General features: G+C 52.5%; 1 protein-coding gene across 2 annotated transcripts in view; it reads right to left on the reverse strand.

Moving 5' to 3' along the window:
* Positions 1-19,956, reverse strand: part of HIC2 (HIC ZBTB transcriptional repressor 2) — a 34,887-nt gene extending 14,931 nt beyond the window's left edge. The window contains exon 1 of one of the 2 annotated variants that reach the window (XM_025398796.1): positions 19,751-19,956. The gene's annotated coding sequence lies outside the window, so the exon portion shown is untranslated. Of the gene's footprint in view, positions 1-16,566; positions 16,657-19,750 lie in introns of those variants that run through there. The other variant, XM_025398798.1, reaches the window with a different exon arrangement.
* Between the last annotated feature and the right edge of the window lie 4,320 nt (positions 19,957-24,276).

Below are 24,276 nucleotides of genomic sequence, written 5' to 3' on the forward strand. Positions count from 1 at the left end.
GGCCAGCCCTGTGGCCTAGAGTGAGGAAGGTAGCATCCACCCCAGCCCAGTGACTTTCCCAAGCCTGTTCTGAAATGCCCACGGGTCCTACTGACAACCTCGTGCTGCCCACAGCAGGGCCGAGCCCTGCATGGTCCGAGCCACCCGCCCATGTGTACTGTCCCTTCTGAGAGATGAGGAAGCACAGGATAACACTCCAGCACAAGGAAAAGGCTAGAATGGGCTGCTGAGAGGAGAGCTGGACCGAAGATGCCTCCAAACTGTACTTCCCCAGAAGCTACAGCCTTGGTCCCCTTGCTCTCATCACTTCCGGGTTTGGAGCCAGCAAGGAGTGAGGCCAGGAAGACCTTGGAGGCCTGCAGCTGACTTCCCCTGCTAGGGCTGGCACCAAGGAGGGCCTGGGGCCCTGGCACCATCTGGCTGAGAGTTCTGAGACAGGATATTGGAGAGAGGCAGGGGAACACTGCTTTAAGAAGCAGAATAGGCCGGGCGCGGTGGCTCAAACCTGTAATCCCAGCTCTTTGGGAGGCCGAGACGGGCAGATCACGAGGTCAGGAGATCGAGACCATCCTGGCTACAATGGTGAAACCCCGTCTCTACTAAAAAAAAAATACAAAAAACTAGCCGGGCGAGGTGGCGGGCGCCTGTAGTCCCAGCTACTCGGGAGGCTGAGGCAGGAGAATGGCGTAAACNAAAAAAAAAAAAAAAAAAAAAAAAAAGCAGCAGCACAATAACAGCTAGGCACGGCCTGTAATCTCAGCACTTTGGGAGGCTGAGGCGGGCGGATCATGAGGTCAGGAGATCAAGACCATCCTGGCTAACACTGTGAAACCCCGTCTCTACTAAAAATACAAAAAATTAGCCGGGTGTGGTGGCACACACCTGTAGTCCCAGCTACTCCGGAGGCTGAGGCAGGAGAATTGCTTGAACCTGGGAGGCGGAGCTTGCAGTGAGCCTAGATCGCACCACTGCACTCCAGCCTGGGTGACAGAGTCAGACTCTGTCTCAAAAAAAAGAAGCAGAATAACAATTTAAGATTGTGATAGTTACTACGAATGCTGTGCTCACCTCCAAACTCCATCCCAACACCACCCTGCCTCCCAAGAGGGACCTGAGTGTGGGGGTAAAAGGCTCGCTGGCAGCCACAGAGCAGGAGCCCATGCAAGACCACTAGAGGATGTGCAGCTGCTGTTCCTAGTAGGTGAGGAAAAGGCAGGAATCTGGCAGCCACGTATGTCAAGAGGCAAAACGGGCCCTGTGCTGGTTTCTGCAGTCCTCTCCAGCCCGCTTCCCTGCTCTTCTTGCTCATTGGCCATGACCCAAGAAACAGCAGCAGCACCACCAGGGATCTTGTTAGAAATGCAGACGCTCAGGCTCCATCCAGCTCTAACCACCAGAACCCTGGGGGCTCAAACACACAGTCAAGTCTGAGAAGGGCTAGGTTAGAAGCTTTTTTTCCTTCTTTTGTTTTTACCTGGACACCACTGATTGGAAAGCTCTCCATGGCCTGAAAGCCAAGTACTCTGCAAGGAGTAAATGCTTAAGGGATGGGCATCAAGTGGAAGGAGAAGGCCCCCAAAACGAAGACACATGTGCCATGTACACAAGCTCACAGGCTGGTGAATACAAACGGTGGACCTAGAATGTGCCACACCAAGGCTAAGCTTGTTACCACAGGTACCAGAATGGTGACCATGCCAGAGGGTTCCACAAACTCTGATCAGAGAAGCAGGCATGAGTGGCAGACAGAGAACACAGCTCTGTGTGGCAGGGAAGGAGGACAAGCAATGGCAGCACAGCAGACCATAGGTGGAAATTCTACATGCAAGGCACTAAATGGGCGAGGAAAGCCTGGGCCGCCCAGGTGGAAGGCACTATCATGATCATCTCTCTCACCCCAGGGACACCTTAAAACGAGGTAACTGAGCCCCAAAGGGAAGCACCCAGCACAGCTGAGTCACAGAGCTGCAGCCATCCAGCCCACGGCTCCAGGAGAGACTCTCCAACTTCACAATTTCAAAATCAACCCTAGCAGCTAACAATTTCTTAATGCCAAGTAAAGACTAGAATTAGAAACAAACAGAAACCCTATCATCTTCTACCATCATTACTTCATAAAACAAAACATTTCAATGATTGAAGAGCAGGAAGAACTACTGGCAGTCCTGCACCTATGCAGTTCTCCAGGCCTGGCAAAAGCTCGGCAACTGGCATTAAGGAGCCGCTGCACTGTCTGTACACAATACCGCCTGACCCCCTGGGCTGGGACAAGAATGAGATGACATGCTGAAAGCAAATCCAAAATAACAAAAACACAAAAACTCAACAACAGACACTAAAGATGGGATTTTGATTAGCCAAACAAAGGCTAAAATAGTATCTCCCAGGGACGAAAGGGAAACAGGGATGTTTTTAAACAAGAACAGGACTGTTCCAGAAAGAATAAGAACGTCAAAGCCTATCAGGAAAAAGGTAACACCAAATGTTGGAAAGGCAATAAGGCAACCAGAAGTCTCACATGCTTTATAATTTTTTATTTTCTTGAGAGAGAGTCTTGTTCTGTCACCCAGGCTGGAGTGCAGTGGCAAGATCTCGGCTCACTGCAATCTCCGCCTCCCGGGTTCAAGCAATTCTCCTGCCTCAGCCTCCCAAGTAGCTGGGATTACAGAGAAGTGCAGTGCGCCATCACACCCAGATAACTTTTGTATTTTTCATAGAGATGGCATTTCACCATATTGGCCAGGCTGGTCTCCAACTCCTGGCCTCAAGTGATCTGCCCACCTAGCCTCCCCAAGTACTGGGATTATAGGCATGAGTCACTGCACCTGGCCAGAAAACTCACATGGTTTAGAAAACCCTTGGATGGTACAATCTAAAGCTGTGGGCCCAAGGCCCAGGGTGGTGGCCCACGCCTATAATCTCAGCACTTTGGGAGGCCAAGGTGGGTGGATCGCCTGAGGTCAGGAGTCTGAGACTAGCCTAGCAAACATGGTGAAACCCCGTCTCTACTAAAAATACAAAAATTAGTCGGGCGTGGTGGCAGGCTCCTGTAATCCCAGCTATTTGGGAGGCTGAGGCAGGAGAATCACTTGAACCCAGGAGGCGGATGTTGCAGTGAGCTGAGATTGCGCCACTGCACTCCAGCCTGGCGACAAGAGCAAGACTTCGTCTCTAAATAAATAAATAAAGCAAGCAAGCAAGCTAGCCAGCTGTGGGCCCAAAAACTCACCCAAGGTATACGCCAACAAGAATGCACACGTATGCGCACCAAACAGGCAGGCACACTCATGAAGGCCCAACACTGGAAAACAACTCCTATGGCCACCCTGAGAAGGGGCAGCTGCAGGTGGAAGAGACTATGATCCAGCAGTGAACAGGACAGACATTTAGGTTGAACTGTATGAATTTACCTTTTAGGCGTAAAAACACAGCTGATTGCTGATAATTTCACGATTTGACTTACAAACACCACAAATGAATCTCTCAAATATACTTGTGCGCAAAGACGCCACAGCCAAAAAGACAGTTACAGTTCTATTTGCATACATTCAAAAAAAGCAGGCAGCACTAATCATATGGGTGGGGGTTGAGAGTGACTAAAAGCTTCAGGATACATGAGGGGGCTTCCAGGGTTGTGTTTCTCGCTCTGGATGCTCGTTACAAGGGCATATCATTTGTAAAGAACTCTTGGAGCTATGCACACTTCTTACATAGGACGTCCTTGAATTCAATACAGTGCACAGAAACCTTCAGAAGGGAAGCAGAGATCAACTTCATCCTGATCAGCAAGCAGACTCAGTCCAGGCAGCAACCTCTCCTGGACCCCCAACCAATAACAGCAACACAGGAAGCAGAACATTGGCAGGACAGCTGGCAATGCCACAATGTCCAGGATGGAGTGCCCATCCTAGAGGAGGGAGCTCACACAAGCCAGCCAGGAGCCCATGGGAAACAGAGAGACTACTGTAAATCCTTATGAGGAGCAGACTCATGTCTGCTATCTAAAAGATAAAAACCTGATAATGTTTTTAAGTTGTCCTAAGGTCCAATTGACTTTTTTTTTTTTTTTTTTTTGGAGACAGTTTTCCTCTTGTTGCCCAGGCTAGAGTGCGATGGCGCAATTTCGGCTCACTGCAACCTCCACCTCCCGGGTTCAAGCAATTCTTCTGCCTCAGCCTCCTGAGTAGCTGGGATTACAAGCGTGCACTACTACACCCGGCTAATTTTGTATTTTTAGTAGAGACGGGGTTTCTCCATGTTGGTCAGGCTGACCTGGAACTCCCAACCTCAGGTGATCCGCCCACCTCGGCCTCCTAAAGTGCTGGGATTACAGGCGTGAGCCACCACACCCAGCCCCAATTGACACTTCTAAAGGAGAAGGGGTTCTGCAAATCCTGAAAGGCAACCCCAGGAGAAACAGGAAATTTGGGAGCATGGCAAGCGAGGTTCAAACAGGACACCAAATAATTCCCAGCAAAAACCTCCAGCAGGTCCTGGTGGCAGCCAGCTAGGGCAGGAGCCGGCTGGGCATATCAAAGGGAGGAAGCCAAGAAGAAAATGGGTGAGGCTCTCAGGGATTTAGGGTCAAAGGAAGCTGCTGGGGAGAAGGAAACAGCCCACTTGTTCCTTCATAGGTAATCAACACACAAACCCCCCATTGCCTCAAATGGCTCAGGAGCTACAGCCAACGATCAAGGATCAAGTTATTTTACTCCAAATAAGAAAAAAAAAAGTTATACATTCGGTATCCATTGGAAGTTTTGTGATTTTTTGGAGACAGGGTCTTGCTCTGTCACCCAGGCTGGAGTGCAGTGGCACGATCATAGCTCACTGCAACCTCTAATTTCTGGGCTCAAGGGATCCTCCCGTCTCAGCCTTTTGAGTAGCCGGAACTAAAGGTGCATGCCACGATGCCTAGCCAATTTTTAAAATTTTCTGTAGACATGAGGTCTCACTATGTTTTCCAAGCTGGTCTCAAACTCCTGGGCTCAAGTGATCCTGCTGCCTCAGCCTTCCAAAATGTTGGGATTACAGGTGTGAGCCACTGTACCAGGCCTTAAAAAGCAATTTTTTACAGATAAAATTGGGCAATTGCTATGGAAAATATTACAATCTATGGCACTGTGCCTGAAAAGCCTCCAAGTGTGATACTTTATAGAGAAGGTCTATCCTGTCCAGTAGGTAACTTGAAAGTGTCTAGCTGGCCAGGCGCGGTGGCTCAAGCCTGTAATCCCAGCACTTTGGGAGGCCGAGACGGGCGGATCACGAGGTCAGGAGATCGAGACCATCCTGGCTAACCCGGTGAAACCCTGTCTCTACTAAAAAAATACAAAAAACTAGCCGGGCGAGGTGGCGGGCACCTGTAGTCCCAGCTACTCGGGAGGCTGAGGCAGGAGAATGGCGTAAACCCGGGAGGCAGAGCTTGCAGTGAGCTGAGATCGGCCACTGCACTCCAGCCTGGGCGACAGAGCAAGACTCCGTCTCAAAAAAAAAAAAGAAAAAAAAAAAAAAGAAAGTGTCTAGCAGAGAAGTGCCCGAGAACTCAAAGAATCAGAGAGGGATCCATTCAGACTTGGGGAGAAAAATGCTCACAAAGTTTCACTGCACTTCTAAACTGAGTCTCAGTGGTGCATTAAGGAACTGGATTTAGAGACAGAAAACAAAATAAACTGGCACTTCTCTGCCTCAAGAAGCATAGCTTGGGGGTGAAAAGTCAGCTACTCAGAAGGCAGCAAAAACAAAACCCAGAAAACCACCCAAATGCTCACTGCCAGTAGGACAGGTGATTATGTGTGGATAGTGCCACCTTGAACACTGAAATGGAGAATGGGAACACAGGAACTGTTGCTCCTGGTGTCCCAAGAGTGCAGGGCACCCGGCTCCCAGCGAACTCAGCCAAAATCATTCGCAGTTTCAGGATCCAGACAAAGGTGGGAAACTGACAAAACCCAGCGGATGGCTGACCCACAATTCAGAAGACTGTTGGCTTCTAGAGGGAAGTGGGGATAAGCCAGGGAGAAGTGCATGGGCTGTCCCAGGAACTTGGGAGGCTATTTCCTATGTGGCCACGAGGGAACAACTGTGTCTCGCTCAGTGGGACACCCACGATTCAACCAATAGTGAGTTTACCACTACTTATCTCTCTGTTCTTTAAGACTGTGCACACACAGATATACATGTAATTTACCATTTTTAGTTTGTTTGTTTTGAGTCTTGCTCTGTTGCCCAGGCTGGAGTGCAGTGGTGCAATCTCAGTTCACTGAGACCTCTGCTGCCTGGGTTCAAAGGATTGTCCTGCCTCAGCCTCTTGAGTAACTGGGATTACAGGCACCTGTCACCACACCCAGCTAATTTTTGTAGTAGATACGGGGTTTCACCATCTTGGCCAGGCTGGTCTTGAACTCCTGACATCGTGATCCGATGCCTCGGCCTCCCAAAGTGCTGGGATTACAAGCATGAGCCACCGTGCCCGGCCTATTTCCACCTCTGTAAATAACTTCTTAGAGTTCAATGGCTAAGTCTACTAAGGAAGCTGAGCCTGCTCTGTGTAGAAGTCTCAAAAGAAAGGAACGTCGGGTGCGGTGGTTCATGCCTCTAATCTGAGCACTCTGGGAGGCTGAGGCAGGAGGCTCGCTTGAGTCCAGGTGTTCAAGACCAGACTGGGCAACAGGGTGAGACCCTGTCTCATTGAAAAAAAAAAAAAAAAAGAGAGAGAAAAGAAAGAGGAAAAAAAAAAGAGGAAAGAGACCTTCCTGGTACAGGGAGGAGCTAAATCCCAAACCACAGAGAAGCCAAGAGGCTAAAGCTGAAGTGCACTCACAGAGCACTCCCCTTTCACCACCTGAGAGGTCACCTGGTCTACAGCCACCAAACGCAGCAGGGCCACACACTTGGGCAGCTATAACAATGCACAAATGAGGGCTTTGGCGGGCTCAGTTCCCACAAGAGATAACCCAGAAAATATCACCCTGTCCTAATCATACAAAGCAAAAGAACCTGGGGCCTCCACACCTGAGGTGGCAGGCAACTCAACAGAAGTTGTCCAGGAGGGAGAAATCCCAGGAAACCTCCCAAGGTCTACAGGGGAAAGAAGGGCAGAATCAGAGCCATTCTAAGTGAAAATATCAGCATCTAGAACACAATCACCCCTCTGCAACCCCTCCAGCCAACCCTCGCCTAGTCCCTGTACCCTCCAATTCAGAGTCCAATAACCCTGAGTTATCTTTCTCAAACACCCATCTCATCAAGCTACTCCCCTGCTTAAAGCTTTCAATGGGCCAGGCGTGGTATCTCACGCCTGTAATCCCAGCACTTGGGGAAGCTGAGGCGGGCAGATCACCTGAGGTCTGGAGTTCGAGCCCAGCCTGACCAACATGGAGAAACCCCATCTCTACTAAAAATACAAAATTAGCTGAGCATGGTGGCACACGCCCATAATCCCAGCTACTCGGGAGGCTGAGGCAGGAGAATCACTTGAACCCGGGAAGTGGAAGTTGCAGTGAGCTGAGATCGTGTCATTGCACTCTAGCCTGGGCAATGAGAGCAAAACTATCTCAAAAAAAAACACAAAGCTTTCAATAAATTTCTGATGCCTGGGATAAAGTCCATGCTCAGGCCTGGCAAGCAAAGCACTTCCCATAGGGGTATCAAGCCCACCTCACCCCTTCCACAGACACACCTGAGAGCTCCTGCAGGCTGTGCCCTACTCCGGGAGGAGCCTGCCCCCACACGACTCCCTCCTCAGTGAAGCCAGAACTGCCTGTTGTCTCCCAGCTCCCAACGTCAGCACCAGCTGCCAAGCCGCTTCCCTCCTGTCTACCCCCGACCACCCCACAGACCAGTACCCAAAGTTAGACCCTTTGTCCCAAGCAGCCACAGCACCAGGCATGTAGCAGGCACTCATAAACATTCATTAGGTGAGCAAATGCTGGTCAGAGCCAAGGCTGAGAAGAGATAGAGTGAAACAATATATGAAAGATACAGAGGCACGTGGTGAAGAGGGAAATGCCTAGCACCCTCCTTGCCACTGGTTCTAAAATTGTGTTGTTTACATTCTTAAATTAGTCAGAACTCCTAAAGAGCATCTGCTTATGTGGCTTCTATGTTACTGCTTTGTGGAGTTTTTTCTGAGACAGGGTCCTGCTCTGTCACCCGGGCTGAAGCGCAGTGGTACAATCATAGCTCACTGCAACCTCGAGCTCCTGGCCTCAAGCCATTCTGCAGCCTCAGCCTCCCAAAGTGCTGGGATTACAGGTGTGAGTCACTGCATCCGGGCTGTTGCAGTATTTGATGTTACCATGTATTACAGTAGTGACCCCTTATTCAGTTTCACTTTCCTCAGCTTGTTATCCTTGGTCAACTGCGGGTAGAAAATAGGTGAGTATTAAATATGTTAAAGGAAAGAGCATATCCAGCAAGGCACGGTGGCTCACACCTGTTACCCCCCAGCACTTTGGGAGGCCGAGGCGGGCGGATCGCCTGAGGTCGGGAGTTCAAGACCAGCCTGACCAACTAAAAATACAAAACTGGCCAGGCGTGGTGGCACATACCTATAATCCCAGCTACTAGGGAGGCTGAGGCAAGAGAATCGCTTGAACCTGGGAAGGGGAGGTTGCAGCGAGCCAAGATCGTGCCATTGCACTCCAGCCTGGGCAACAACAGTGAAACTCCGTCTCAAAAAAAAAAAAAAGGGAAAGAGCATATCCATATAACTTTTATAACATATTGTTATAACTGTCCTATTTTACTATTTCCTCACTATGCTTAATTCATGAATTAAATTTTAGCACAGGCACGTATGTATAGAAAAAACATCACATATAGGGTTCAGCACTACCCATGGTTCCAGGCCTCCGATGGAGGTTTTGGAACATACCCCCACAGGTAAAGAGAGACTACTTTACACATCACTGTTCTACTTACTGCATTAGAAAAGCAAATATTTTTTTAAAAGGCTGAGCACAGTGGCTCACGCTTGTAATCCCAGTACTCTGGGAGGCCAAGGTGGGTGGATACCTGAGGTCAGGAGTTCGAGACCAGCCTGGCCAACATGGTGAAACACCATCTCTACTAAAAATACAAAAAATTAGGCCGGGCGCGGTGGCTCAAGCCTGTAATCCCAGCACTTTGGGAGGCCGAGACGGGTGGATCACGAGGTCAGGAGATCGAGACCATCCTGGCTAACACGGTGAAACCCCGTCTCTACTAAAAAATACAAAAAACTAGCCGGGCGATGTGGCGGACGCCTGTAGTCCCAGCTACTCGGGAGGCTGAGGCAGGAGAATGGCGTGAACCCGGGAGGTGGAGTTTGCAGTGAGCTGAGATCCGGCCACTGCACTCCAGCCTGGGCGACAGAGCAGCTAGACTCCGTGGTGCGCACCTAAAAAAAAAAAAAATACAAAAAATTAGCCAGGCATGGTGACGGATGCCTGTAATCTCAGCAACTTGGGAGGCTGAAGCAGGAGAAAGGTTTTACCCCAGGGGAGGGTTGGGGGGTGGAGGCTGCAGTGAGCTGAGATCATGCCATTGCACTCCAGCTTGGGCAACAACAGCGAAACTCTGTCTTAAAAAAAAAAAAAAAAAAAAAAAAGGCCGGACACAGTGGCTCACGCCTGTAATCCTAGCACTTTGGGAGGCCGAGGTGGGTGGATCACCGAGACCAGCCTGGCCAACAAGGTGAAATATAAAAATTAGCCAAATGTGTTGGTGCGCACCTCTAATCCCAGCTATTGGTGAGGCTGAGGCAGCAGAATCACTTGATCCTAGGGAAGCGGAGACTGCAGTGAGCTGAGATCATGCCACTGCACTCCAGCCTGGGCAACAAGAGCAAAACTTCCTCTCAAAAAAAAAAAAAAAAAAATAGACCGAGCACTGTGGCTCACGCTTGTAATCCCAGCACTTTGGGAGGCTGAGGCGGGCGGATCACGAGGTCAGGAGATCGAGACCATCCTGGCTAACACGGATGTCTCTACCAAAAATACAAAAAATTAGCCAGGTGTGGTGGCGGGCGCCTGTAGTCCCCGCCCTTGTAGTCCTGTAGTCCTACTCAGGAGGCTGAGGCAGGAGAACGGCGTGAACCTGGGAGGCGGAGCTTGCAGTGAACCGCGATCATGCCACTGCACTCCAGCCTGGGCAAGAGAGAGAGAGAGACTCCATCTCAAAAAATACATAAATAAATAAATTAAAATTTTAAAAAATACAAAAATTAGCTGGGCGTGGTAACAGGTGCCTGTAATCCCAGCTACTCAGGAGGCTGAGGCAGGAGAATCCCTTGAACCCAGGAGGCAGAGGTTGCAGTGAGGTGAGATCGCACCACTGCACTCCAGCCTGGATGAGAGTGAGACTATCTAAACAACAACAAAAAAAAGAATCCACACCATCCTGGCCAACAGGTGAAACCCCATCTCTACTAAAAAAATATATATATATACATATACAAAAACTAGCTGGGTGTGGTGGCGCGCACCTGTAGCTACTCGGGAGGCTGAGGCAGGAGAATCACTTGAACCCAGGAGGTGGGGGTTGCAGTGAGCAGAGATAATGCCACTGTACTATAGCTTGGTGACACAGCAAGACTCCACCTCAAAAAAAAAAAAAAAAAAAAAAGGATAGCATTGCTTCACACTTTTATAAATCTCTTTAATGTCTGGTCTAACAGAAGTAGCTGGATTCTATCTCCTGCATTCAGTCTGTTAGGATATGTGGTTTTGATTAAAGTCTTTAAAGAGCCTTACACAGAAAAAAGGAAGGAGTATTTTAATAACTTTTTCAGAAAACCATGTGTCTATTCTTCATTGATATTACACTAAAGCTTGACAAATGAGTTTCTTAAAAGTTGCTATGGGCCAGGCGCAGTGGCTCCCACCTGTAATCCCACACTTTGGGGGGCCGAGGCAGGCGGATCACCTGAGGTCAGGAGTTTGAGACCAGCCTGGCTAATGTGGTGAAACCCCGTCTCTACTAAAAATACAACAATTAGCCAGGTGTGGTGGCAGATGCCTTTAATCCCAGCTACTCGGGAGGCTGAGGCAGAACTGTGCCACTGTACTCCAGCCTGGGCAACAGAGCGAGACTCCGTTTCAAGGAAAAAACAAAAGTTGCTATGTAGGCCAGGTGCGGTGGCTCACGTCTGTAATCCCAGCACTTTGGGAGGCCAAGGCAGGCGATCACAAGGTCAGGAGCTCGAGACCAGCCTGCCCAATATGGAGAAGCCCAGTCTCTACTAAAAATACAAAAATTAGCCAGGCATGTTGGCACGAACCTATAATCTCAGCTACTTCGGAGGGTGAGGCAGTAGAATTGCTTGAACCCGGGAAGCAGAGGTTGCAGTGAGCCAAGATTGTGCCACTGCACTCCAGCCTGGGCAACAGAGACTCCATCTCAAAAAAAACAAAGTTGCTATGTAAGCTGGGCGCAGTGGCTCAACACCTGTAATCCCAACACTTTAGGAGGTCATGGTAGGAGGATTGGCTGAGCCTAGGAGTTCAAGATCAGGGAGACCCCACCTCTAAAAACAAAAAAATTAGCTGGGTGTGGACATGACTGTGGTCCTAACTACTCGGGAGGCTTATGCAGGAGGATGATTTGAGCCCAGAAGGTGAGGCTGCACTAAGCCGTGATTACATCATCACTGCACTCCAGCCTAGGCAACTGAGGGAGACCCTATCACCAAAAAAAACAGAAAGAACAAAAAAAACTTTTTAAAGCCTCATGCCGGGCATGGTGGCTAATGCCTGTAATCCCAGCACTTTGGGAGGCCAGGAAGGGCGGATCACCTGAGATCAGAAGTTCAAGACCAGTCTGGCCAAGAAGGCGAAACCCAGACTCTATTAAAAATAGAAAAAATTAACCAGGCACGGTGGTGGGTGCCTGTAATCCCGGCTACTCGGGAGGCTGAGGCACGAGCATGACTTGAACCCGGGAGGTGGAGGTTGCAGCGAACTGAGATCATACCACTGCACTCCAGCCTAGGCAACAGCGAGACTCCATCTCAAAAAATGCCTCATGTATCCCTCCTATTTCATCACATAGAAAAGTAAAAAGATGTGTAATTAAAGGTCTAGATTTAATACTCAGTCATCTGTACTGCCTCCCCTGGACATGTGTAGAACTGGTGGGTCTCAGCCCCCAGTGCTGGCTGACAGTGGGGAACACAACTCTGGCAGTGCAAGTGTCCACCCAGGGCAGGGGCCAGCGACTTTTTTTTTTTTTTTGAGATGGGAGTCTCGCTCTGTCACCCAGGCTGGAGTGCAGTGGCAAAATCTTGGCTCACTGCAATCTCTGCCTCCCAGGTTCAAGTCATTCTCCTGCCTCAGCCTCCTGTGTAGCTGGGACTACAGGCATGTGCCACCACATGTGGCTAATTTTTGTTTTTAGGAGAGGAAGGGTTTCACCATATTGGCCAGGCTGGTCTGGAACTCCGGTCCTCAGATGATCCACCCGCCTTGGCCTTCCAAAGTGCTGGGACTACAGGCGTGAGCACCCCATCCGACTTCGTAACTTTTAAATATACTGAAAAAGGTATTGGGGATCCCCAGGGTCTGCAAACAACTTTGAGTCTAACAACTCATTTATAGGCAAGGAGAATGAGGCCTGGAGAGGTTAAGAGACTGGCCCACAGAGGAAGCAGGAGTCATCTTTCCACAAAACTGAAGTTCCCCAAAAGCTGAAATCTTGGACAAGGGGCCTACTGCCAAACCTGAGAGTAACAAATTTCAGCAAATAAAAGGAAGTGACATTTTCAATGGCATCCTCGAATACTCCAAGAGGCAGTGCTGGCAGAATCCATCAATAGGCCTCCAGAGGCCTGCTACTAAGCCAGAAACGCTGCTGAGCGCGGCACTGCCCCTGCAAGCAGAGGGGGTCGGTGGGGGAGGGGTGCTACCAGGAAGCAAGATGTGCATGCTGCCTGCTGGGGGCATGAAGTCAAAGTCCCCTCCTGCCCAAAGCGGCTAAGCCAGCCCTGCTGCCTTATCAGCATCAACACATGCCTGGAATGTGAGACTTTGGCAACAACCCTCTCCCTTCGGCCAGCACGGGGCTGACGCCTGGTCCCTGGGATCTGGTTCAGTCAGAGGACAACCACTTTGAAGCACCAGAACCCGCACCCCCAGTCCATCTACCAGAAGACAACCTACCAAGAGTCACCCAGAGGAGCTACCCTGCCTGCGTCCCCACACCACCAAGGGCACCCCGTTTGTCCACACTCAAAGAATCTCAATAGCTCAGCTCTGGTCCCTGCAATGTCCAGACCATCCCCCACATGGCTCTCCTGGAGGTGTTCGGCAAAGGCACAGGATGCCGTGGGGCAGAAGATTCCCACATACCAGACAGTAAGGAGCTGCGTGTGACTGGAAAGATGAGGACGACCCAGAGAATGCTCTCTGGCCCCTGGTCCTTGGGGAGGAGCGGGGGACCTGCAGGGGACCACCTTCCCACTCTGGGAGCCAGACTCCCTGGCTTTGTCAAGCGCAGCCATCCCACTACCCCATTCAAAATGAAAATCTCAGCTGCCCTCCAGCCCAAGCACTGCGCAGAGTAAGGAGTCCTCACTCACAAATGTGTCCGAGGCTTTCACACACTTCACCTGGAGCTCCTCCACTCACTCTCTAGACGTATGACTCTCTTTAACTTCTCTGAGCCACTTGTACAACGAGGACTGACAAAATGATGAGGACCACACTGGTGTGTTCTGATAACTGAATCGGGTGTAAAATGTCCACTGCCAGGCTGAGCCCAGGAACGAGCCCAGGATGAGTGCTTACCTCTTCACCACTACCTTTCTGGCCTTCTGTCGTAACTCCGTGGGGACCATCCTCCTCCCATCTTCCAAGCCAAGTTCCCTGGTACCAGCCAGACAGAAACTATAACAGCAGCTGCTTCCACAAAGGGGAAGGGCCATGGGGTTCCAGAAAGGGCTGCAGTGAAGGGGCACAAGACCTAGGGCAGGAATCCATCCCCAGATCACTCACTCAGGACAGGACTACCTAGGCCCAGCTACCAAGATGTGCACCACCCCTTCCTTCTCAGCTCCTTTTCCCATCTCCTCTATTGCCCCTGGCCAGGTTGCTGTCCCTTCTCTAAAGGGCAAGACTTCCTACCCAGGATGCTGATCAGAACCACACCCAGGGGCCTTACCTGTCCCCTCACATGATAGGCTGCTCCTAGCTGGCAGGAGCTGTCTTATAGCCTCTCTCCCTCAAATACAAACAAAACCCCAGAACAACCCATTGTTCCGTTCCAACAAAGGGGGCCAGACCCAGCCAGGCCCTACCTAAAGCTCTGCCTCCTGTCCCGTCCCCTCCACCTTCAGTCCCCTCCCACTCTTCCTTCTCTGCCCCTATTAGTGGCCTCATATACCTTCCTCATATAACACAGCCCAGGAAACCAACCTCAGGGACAAACCTCTTCCAGGGAGAACGAGGCAGAGGTCCCAGGAGTCCCAGGGGCTCCCATTATTGGCCACGTCTGCTCAACCCAAACTGCACTATGTGAGGCCCCACCAGACTACATACAGGCCAACAAGAGCCCAAGAATGCAGCCAGGAAAGCAGGCCAGGCAGACTCCAAAAGCCCATGCTACAGGGTTAGTAGGACCCACCTCCAGAGGACCTCCCAGGAGAAGCCCCCATTGCACAAGGTCTAGGTTCTTCCTGCTGTTCACCCTTTGTGCCCAGTAACTACCCAAGAATCGGCATGACTGATTCTACCAATTCATTCACTGGATAACTGCTGACCCCACCAGGTCCTCGGAGAAAAGCAGTTAGTGAGCACCACAGGTAAAAGCGCGGGCTGCTCGGGCTACTCATCCTTCTGCCTGTGGATTCTATTATCAACAAAGATGCATCACCTGCTAGAGAAGCGGTTCTCAAACTCTGCTGCACACCAGGTTCACTTCAAAAGCTTCAGGAAAAGCTAGTGCCTTGGGCCCACCCCAGAGACAGGTATAGCCCAAGGTGAGAACCAGGGCACCAGCAGGCAGGCCTCTGCCAGGCAGCATGAGCAACAGCAAGTGCTGGGTGAATGTGCAGCCTGCACTCATCACCCAGAAAAGCCCCACTGTGTCCACACAAGGACAAGTCACCAAAGTCCCAGGCCCCACTCTCCCTTACTTTGTGAATGAGAGGTCACCAACAGCTTACCATCTCCCGAGTGCTGCAGCCTCACCTCCCGCACTGCAGCAGGGGTGAGAGGGCTGCAAAGGCCATGCAACAGATCCTCCCCCTCAAAGGGGCTCAGGCCTCAGTGTGGTAATGGGAGCGGCCCCTTCCCACACTTGCCAGAGAGAACCCACCCACCCAGAGGAATGAAGCCGAAGCCCAAGCCGCAGGGCAACAGCCCAGGACGGCAGGGGACAAGTCTGTACAGCAGCCACACCCCTGCCAGAGCCAGGAGCTCTTCCATTTCCACAGCAGGCCAGCTCTCATCTGGAAGCACCCACCTAACCAAACCCAATCCCTGCCTTCTTTTAGTCACACTGGGAACTGCCACGGGAAGGCTGGGGACTCCACACACTCCCTCCTCACCACACCCCGTGTATGATCACCCCTAAACAGAGAACATGCACCTAAGATCCTACGATGCGCCGCCCACCTCACAAAAAACAGCTGCCTCTAGGTTAGAGGGACCTGGCTGACCCATCCCTGTTCCCTCTCACCATCAGAAGAACCCCCAAGTCCCCCTGTTCTAACACCGAGGCTGCACTCCCACTCTCCACCCACTAACATTACCACAAAAAGAAGAAAGAAAGAAATGAAAAGAAAAGAAAAGAAAGAAAGAGGAAAATAGAATAGTCAGAAGGAGGGCCTCCCCAAAGCCTGGCCACCTTCCCGAGGGTCCCAAGCAGTTTCTTATGGTCCCTCTCCCCACTCAGTGCTGCCACACCCCTCTCAGGCAGTCTGGCCCTTCCCTCCTGAACTGTGGCGGGCTGGAACCAGCTCCCAGCCTTCCCTCCCTTATCAAGCTCAATGGGGGCCCACACACAGCTCCCACCCCCACCAGCTTTTCTTGCTTTGCCACTCCCAGCTAAAACTGGGCTCAAGGCAAGCAAGCCTGCAGTCCCTCAGTCCCTCGGGGCCCAGTCCCTCCTCAGAGCCCTCCCCCAGCCCAGGTCCCTAACCCTTAGGGCAAGGCCCCTCCCAGCAGGAAGGGAACCCTGGCGGTGCCAGGCAGAGTCAAACTGGAAGGGCTGGTTCAGAAGCCCCTAAATGGGAGCCAGGACCTCTCTTAGGGAGGGGGCTTTCAGCCCCACTCCTCCCTAGTGGGATCTCAAATCTCTCCAGACACCACACTATATGGGCCTCCACAGGCGGTGGAATCAACGGCACTTACCCTCCAGCCCCCAAGCAAGCTACTGAACTTCCAAAAGCAGCTCCTTCACTCCTCTAGAGGAGACCAGACCGCGTGCTGAACTGCAAGCGCCTCTATCACCCCACCCAGGCAAGTCTGTGAGCGCCAGAAAGCAGGGGCCAACACGATTTGGTCTAAACCAAGGGGGCCAGGCACTGAGTTTGTGCTCAGAAAATGTGGCGGAATGAATAAAAAGCTCGAAAAAGAGCCGCATACATGCCTGGCTGGCAGTGGGGTCTCCCAAGCGGGCTTCCCAACTCACACAGTATCTGTGGGTCCGCGTCCTCAGTGCTCTCCAGCTGTCTCCTCTGCCACCCTCTACCCTACCACTGCCTTTTAAAACCCAGCAGCAGTCACTTCCTGGTTAAAACCCCTCCCCTCCAGGCCAACCCAACCCACATGGCATCCAGGGCTCTCAGCCAGCCCACAGCAGGCTCCTCCCACACCACCGCTATGCCCTCTGCGCTCCGCTAGATGCCAGCCCTTATCACCCCATCTTATAATCATTTGTTGAGTGTCTAACTTCCCTAGGCTGAGCTCCAGAAAACAGTGATACATGAATGTAAACTCAAGTTCTGTTCCCATTGTAGAAACGAGGCAGGAGAGTCAATCACTGCCCAAGGTCACAACGGGAGTAAATGGCAGAGCCAGCAATGCACTACAGACTTTGCGACCAAGTCCAGTTCCCCTCTCACTGCCCCACAGGAGTCCCTCCTCGGCCAGGCTCAGAGGAGACAAGAGGGGAGGAACTTAATTTGTTCTTTCTTTCCGTGGTGAAAGCTGCCTCCCAGGCCAGCAAGAGCAGCCCAGGAAGAAGCACCCCACTCTCCCAGGGATCAGGTACTGGGGGCAGCAGGCAAGACAAGGTATGGGGTGGGGCTGACTGCTCAAGGCCAACAGACCAAGCAATAAGGTTGGAACCACAAGTCCCCTGGGTAAACTGAACTTTATTCCTTCCTCACGGCTCTCTCTCTCCAGAACTGCCCCGCCAGCTCTTCTCCAGGGGCTAGCTGCTGATTAGATGGCACTTCCCCCACCCCTCAGATCTGACCCCGCAAACAATAAGGACTCGAGGAAGGCAGCAGGCTATCAGCTCAATAATGCAAAACCCTGTTGCTCCTCGTCCACAACAGCTGACTTCAAGTGGACGGGAGGCTGCGCTTATTAACAAAATGAGAAATCTGATCTACGGAAAGAAAACACTACGTGAGGATTAATCCAGGACTGCAGCTTGTAGAGAAGGCTGGGCTGCTGGCCAAGACCGAGGATCGAGGATGGGATCGTGCCTACCTGTCCCCAGAGCAGGTATCATGCAGCACAACAGGACTCATCAGGACTCATCACCCCTGCCCCACCTGCGCCTTCTCTTCTCCTTCCAGCAACTTCACAATCATTTCGGTTTTGCTTTAATTAAAGGCCTGACGCCCTCGGGCTTCTTCTTCCTCTACACAGAGCCAGCAACCAGAGGGAGATTTTTCTTTTCAGGAATCGGTCGTAAAACCTCAGTGACTAATCTACAAGTTCCAACAACTGGCAGAAAAACACCGCAGGGAGAGGTTGCTGGGCACACAGCAGCACTCAGAGCCAACTGGCCAGAAAAGCTGGGCTACAGGCACTCTACAACCTCCCTCCCCCAACCCGACACTGGCCTGCCGACCCACCTGAGAGCTCTGACCTCCGAAGGCAGGCAGCTGGGGAGCCTCTTCCCAGCCTGCCAAGTCTATTGCTTGTCCTGTGGGACCTAGAGATCTTCACAATCTCAATGGCACAAGACGGAACGTTCACTTCCAGGCAACAATTCTGGGCCACAGGACTCAGTTCAGCCCCCAAGCATCAGACTCCCAGCCCTATTCTTGGTGTTCAGAACTCACTAAACCAGCAGTCTCGCCACACAGTTTTGTCTCCAGAGGCCAGCTCATCTGTTTTTCAGACTACTACAGCAACCCTCCTCCACCAAGCATGCACACTCTCCTTGCCACAGGGCTCCAGACCAACCACATGGCCTGTGCTCCTGAAAATGTCTGCTTGAAGGCCCAGGGAGTCCAGACACTGGCAGATGAGAATGGAGGGAAAGAAGCAAAGCCAGAAACCAGGAAGCAATAAATGCTAGACCCAGAAAGGCCTTAGGTTTGAGTGACCCAGCTCCATCCCTCCATCCTGGATCCTTAGAGGACAGCCTCGAGTTCACCCTAGGAGCTCCCAAGGCCCCTCCACTACCTGCCAGCTCTCCGACAGCACAAGAGACACAGCAATCCCCACATCAGTCAACAACCCACCGCCACAGGATTCCTATGGGCAAGGCTCTGCCCCTCCCCCCAGCACATATGTCAGAGGGGTGGCTTCCCTGGGTTACACCCCTCCTGCTGCTGGGCGAGTGGGGGGTCGGGAACATAGCTTTCCAGATGTGCTTGGCAACTCCTACTAGAAAAGACTAGGGGTGCAGGGGATAGAAGACATGGATAAATAACTTTAACACCGCTCCAACCCATCCGGCTCAGCATTGGGCTCCCTTACACAGGCAGTCCCAGGCAGTTCTGGGTGGGGCCGTTGGGAGCATTATCTGGCCTCATTCCCTCCTCGCCGCAAGTCACTGCCCCCCAGGGAGAGGCATTCCCCCCCACCACGCACACACCCAGGTCTGTGTGAATATGAACCATCTTGGAAGATAAACACAGAGTGACAAGCTGGGGCCCCTCAGCCCCCTCCCTCAGCCAGCCGGTCCCTTCCCCCTGCCAGCCGACCCCCTCCCCCAAGCCCATCTCTCTTCCTGCCAAGCGGCTGCCTACAGGAGAGGTCTGGGGGCAGGGCAGCGAGCCCACCAGACGCAGAGCCTGGCCCTCTGGGAGCGGCCCCTCCAGGCCCGCCCCTGCCCCTGCCGTGGCCAGTCTTCCCGCGGGGAGGAGGCAAGAAGAGAGGAGACCGCAGACAGTGCAAGACCGCAGTTCTGGAAATCGCAAAATCCTCCAGCGAGGGGGCGGCCGCGGGCGCAGGGCCGTTTGCATAATGGGAGCCCTCCCGCCTGTCAGGCAGCGCAGCTCGCCCGACGCTGTTCGGATTAGATTGCTAATGAAAAGGCACAAAGAGCCGGCGCCCGCTCGCCCGCCGACCCCCGCTCCGCAGACCCGCGCCTCCTGGGCCTGGCGCGGCCCCGTGGGCTTTGTGCCCCGGGTGCCCCACCGCCCGCGCCCCTCTGGGCATCTGGCCCACAAAGCCCGGGCCTGCCAGGGGTCCCGCGTGCGCCCCCGCCCAGACCAGCCAGACGCGAGCGCGTCCCCCACGCGCGCAGTCCCACGTCGCCCGGGCGCGCGCGCGCCCACGCCCCTCTCTCCGGGGACGCGCCCGGCCCGCGGCCCCCGCCCGCGCCCCGCGCCCCGCGCCCCCCGCCCCCCAAGGCCGCCCCTCACCTCGTGTGCGTCGGCGGCGGCGCTCCGCCCGCCGGCCGGCCGGCCCTACCAGCGGCCCTTGTCCTCAGCGCCCGGCTCGCGCCGCACGCGTCCGCCCCGTCCGTCTGCCGCCGGCTCGGCTCGGCTCCCCGCCCAGCGCGCCCCGAGCGCCGCTCACAGCCGCCCGCCCAGCGCCATCTTGGAAGCTTGTGACGTCGGCGCCGCCCGCTCACCCCTGACCCACATCTGAATGGGCGAGCAGCGGGGCGGGGCCAAGGGGCGCTAGGGGGCGGGGCCTGCGAACCGGGGCGGGGCCTGCGGGGGCGGGGCCGGCGCCGGCGCCGGCAAGCGGTCCGAGTACTAGGCGGGGCGGGCTGCCGGGGTCCGGCGCCGTGGGGGAGGGGAGCGCGGGAGGAGCCGGGGACCCAGACCCCGGACATCTAACCGGATCCCGACCTCAAGCGCCAGGGCAGGACCGCGACCTCACCCCCGAAGTACCCGGACGGCATACCCGCCCCCGGGACAGGGACGCTGGCCCCCCCTCCACAGGCTGACGCCCACCCCCTCAAACTCAGATGGACTTACTCCCTTTTAGCCCTACCCTGACCCCTAGGAGCCCCGAATTAGGGACCTCTGTCGGCCTACGCGTCTCCTCCCCGACCCCCTTGCGACCCCTGCTCGACGCTCCCTGGGGTTGCGCGAGGCTCAAAGGCGCAGCCAGCAGTGACTGCAAGCTCGGGAGTCTGGGCTCCTGGGGAGGCCCGGGCTGGTTGGGTGCAAAAGAGAAGGGGCGCCCCTTCCCTGACCCCAGCGCCCCTCCGGTCCCCGCGCGCGCACCCCCGCGTGCCTTACCTGCTCCGAAGGCGCGGAGGACCCACCGAGCTGCGCTCAGCCAGCCCCTTCCGGTGGCCGCAGCCCCTCGCAGGCCCCAGGGGTCAAGCGCCTGCCCGAGCCGGCCCACCAGGACCCGGGCTCCCGGCCGCCATGCAGATGGCCTTCCCAGGGGCTGGGCTGGCCTGAGCCGCCACTGCTTCTCTAGGGAGCTACTTAATGGACCTCTCTCTACTTTGAACACCAAACAAAGGAACACACCACTATCGAGGTCGCCCAAGTCCAAGAGGAGCACAGGTCTGCCTTACAGGGAAGTTGTGCTCCAGCTCCAGTCAAGATTAAAAGCCAGTTCCAATAACCCTTTGCCAAGCTGATTATGCAACCTTTCTTTCCTAATCGACGTATAGGTTTAGTGTCATGCTAACAACATTTCTTAGACTTCACAAAATTCTTAGTTCACCTAGAAAACTAAATAGTCGAAAACAGCTATCGTTTTCCCCCCTTGGAAACAAAAGCAGGCATGAAGGTAGACTTGCCCTAACAGATGTCAAAAAGAAATTGTAAAGCTACCTCAAGCATTTCAGTGTGGTACAGAACAAGAAATAGAATAGAAAGCCTAGAAACATCCTAGAAATGGTAAGAACACAATAGATGAAAAAGGAAATATCAAACATCTGTGAAGAAAAAAGAGATATCAAACATCCTTGAAGAAGAAAAGGAATATTCCACAAATAGAGCCCAGCAGAGGACTCACTATTTGAAGGAACGACTGAAAAAAAAATAGTCAACCATTCTGCTAACCCAAGACATATAAATTAAAACTACAAGAAGCTGGGTTTTCTACTAAACAAATTAAAAATCAGTTTCAAATGATAACCTTCAAACACAGGGTCTGGTAGGTAATTACTCTTATCAGTCTTATACTGTTGGAAGCACATAAATCGCCTCAAAATTCCTGGACATGAGTTTGGCGGTGTAAGCCAAAAGTTTTTTTGTTTGTTTGTTTTGTTTTGTTTCTTGACACTCGGAGTCTCACTCCGTTGCCCAGGCTGGAGTGTAGCCTCAAACTCCTGGGATCAGGTGATCCTCCTGCCTCTCAAAATGCTGGAATTACAGGCTAAGCCAACGCACCTGGCCCCAAAAATATTTTAAAATAATTATACCCTCTCAGACCAGTATTCCAGGATTCTGTTCTGGGGAAATTAACCACATTTACAGACCACGTACTTATTATCTGTCTCTCTACCCATAAGTAAGTTTGTACCTGTAAGTTTGGAACCCGTGCCTAGGAGCACACCTGAGACAACAGGCATTCAACGATCCCTTGTTTTGTCTGCATTTGAAAACTAATGTGGCCGCCTCATGCCTGTAATTCTAGCACTTTTGGAGGCCAAGGCCAGACTTTGAGACCACCCTGGCCAACATGGTGAAACCCCGTCTCTACTAAAAATACAAAAATTAGCCGGATGTCATGGTGCATGGTGCATGTGCGTAGTCCCAACTACTACATGAGACACGAGAATCACTTGAATCTGGGAGGCTGAGGTTGCAGTAAGCTGAGATCATGCCATGACACCCCAGCCTGGGCAACAGAGGGAGACTCGGTCTCAAAAAACAGTGCAAAAGATAACTAATATACAATAATTTTTTTTTTTTTTTTTTTTTTTTTTTGAGGCGGAGTCTTCACTCTGTCGCCCAGGCTGGAGTGCAGTGGCACCATCTCGGCTCACTGCAAGCTCCGCCTCCCGGGTTCGCGCCATTCTCCTGCCTCAGCCTCCCGAGTAGCTGGGACTACAGGCGCCCGCCACCGCGCCCGGCTAATTTTTTTTGTATTTTAGTAGAGACGGGGTTTCACCGTGTTAGCCAGGATGGTCTCGATCTCCTGACCTCGTGATCCGCCCGTCTCGGCCTCCCAAAGTGCAGGGATTACAGGCGTGAGCCACCGCGCCCGGCCTACAATAATATTTTTTAAGTGTCATATATAATAATGAAAGAAAGCATAAACAAATTTCTCATAATGGGGTTAAATAGTCCACATAATGGAATGTGGATTAGGCCAGGAGTAATGGCTCATGCCTGTAATCCCAGCATTTTGGGAGGCTGAGGCGGGCGGATTACCCGAGGCTGGGAGTTCAAGACCAGCCTGACCAATATGGAGAAACCCCATCCCTACTAAAAATACAAAAAGTTAGCTGGGCGTGATTGAGCATGCCTGTAATCCCAACTACTCAGGAGACTGAGGCAGGAGAATCGCTTGAACCTGGGAGGCGGAGGTTGCGGTAAGCCAAGATCGCACCATTGCACTCCAACCTGGGCAACAAAAGCAAAACTCTGTCGCAAAAAAAAAAAAAAAAAAATTAGCCGGGCATGGTGTCACATGCCTGTAGTCCCAGCCACTCAGCAGGCTAAGGCACAGCACGAGAATTGCTTGAACGCGGGAGGCAGAGGTTGCAGTGAGCCGAGGTGGCGCCGCTGCACTCCAGCCTGGGCGACAGAGTGGGACTCCATTAAAAGTAAATAAATAAGGCCGGGAGCAGTGGCTCACGCCTGTAATCCCAGCACTTTGGGAGGCCCAGGTGGGTGGATCACGAGGTCAGGAGTTCAACACCAGCCTGGCCAAGATGGTGAAACCCCATTTCTACTAAAAATACAAAATTTAGCCAGGCATGGTGACGGGCACCTGTAATCCCAGCTACTCGGGAGGCTGAGGCAGACAATTGCTTGAACCCAGGAGGTGGAGGTTGCAGTGAGCCCAGATCACACCACTGCACTCCAACCTGGGCGACAAAGACTCAGTTTCAGAAATTAATTAATTAATTTAATTTAATAAATAGGACAGGCACGGTGGCTCACTCCTGTAATTCTAGCATTTTGGGAGGCTGAGGCGGGTGGATCACCCAAGGTCAGGAGTTTGAGACCAGCCTGGCCAACATGGTAAAACCCCATCTGTACTAAAAATACAAAATTAGCCTGGCACGGTGGCGCAGGCCTGTAATCCCAGCTACTTGAGAGGCTGAGGCAGGAGAATTGCTTGAACTCCAGAGGTAGACATTGCAGTGAGCTGAGATCCTGCCATTGCGCTTCAGCCTGGGTGACAAGAGTGAAACTCTGTCTCCAAAAATAATAATGATAATAATAAATCCGTACATTTTTTAATTAAAAAATAAAATCTTTTTTTTTTTTTTTTTGAGACAGTCTTACTCTGCCGTCCAGGCTGGAGTGCAGTGGCATCATCTCGGCTCACTGAAACCTCTGCCTCTTGGGTTCAAGCAATTCTCTGCCTCAGTCTCCTGAGTAGCTGGGATTACAGGCACCCACCACCACGCCCGGCTAGTTTTTGTATTTTTAGTGGAGATGGGGTTTCACCATCTTGGCAAGGCTGGTCTGGAACTCCTGACCTCATGATCCACCAGCCTTGAACCTCCCAAAGTGCTGGGATTACAGGTGTGAGCCACTGTGACCAGCCAAAAGTAATTAAAAAAAAAAAAAAAAAAAAAGAGGCCAGGTGCAGTGACTCACACCTATAATCCCGACACTTTGGAAGACTGAGGCAGGAGGATCACTTGAGGTCAGGAGTTCGATACCAGCCCGGCCAACATGGTGAAACCCCATGTCTACTAAAAATACACATAAAAATATTAGCCAGTCATGGTGGTGCGCCCCTGTAGTCCCAGCTACTCGGGGGACTGAGGCAGCAGGATCACTTGAACCCAGGA

This window comes from Theropithecus gelada, chromosome 10, assembly GCF_003255815.1.
Source record: "Theropithecus gelada isolate Dixy chromosome 10, Tgel_1.0, whole genome shotgun sequence".
Lineage (NCBI taxonomy): Eukaryota > Metazoa > Chordata > Mammalia > Primates > Cercopithecidae > Theropithecus > Theropithecus gelada.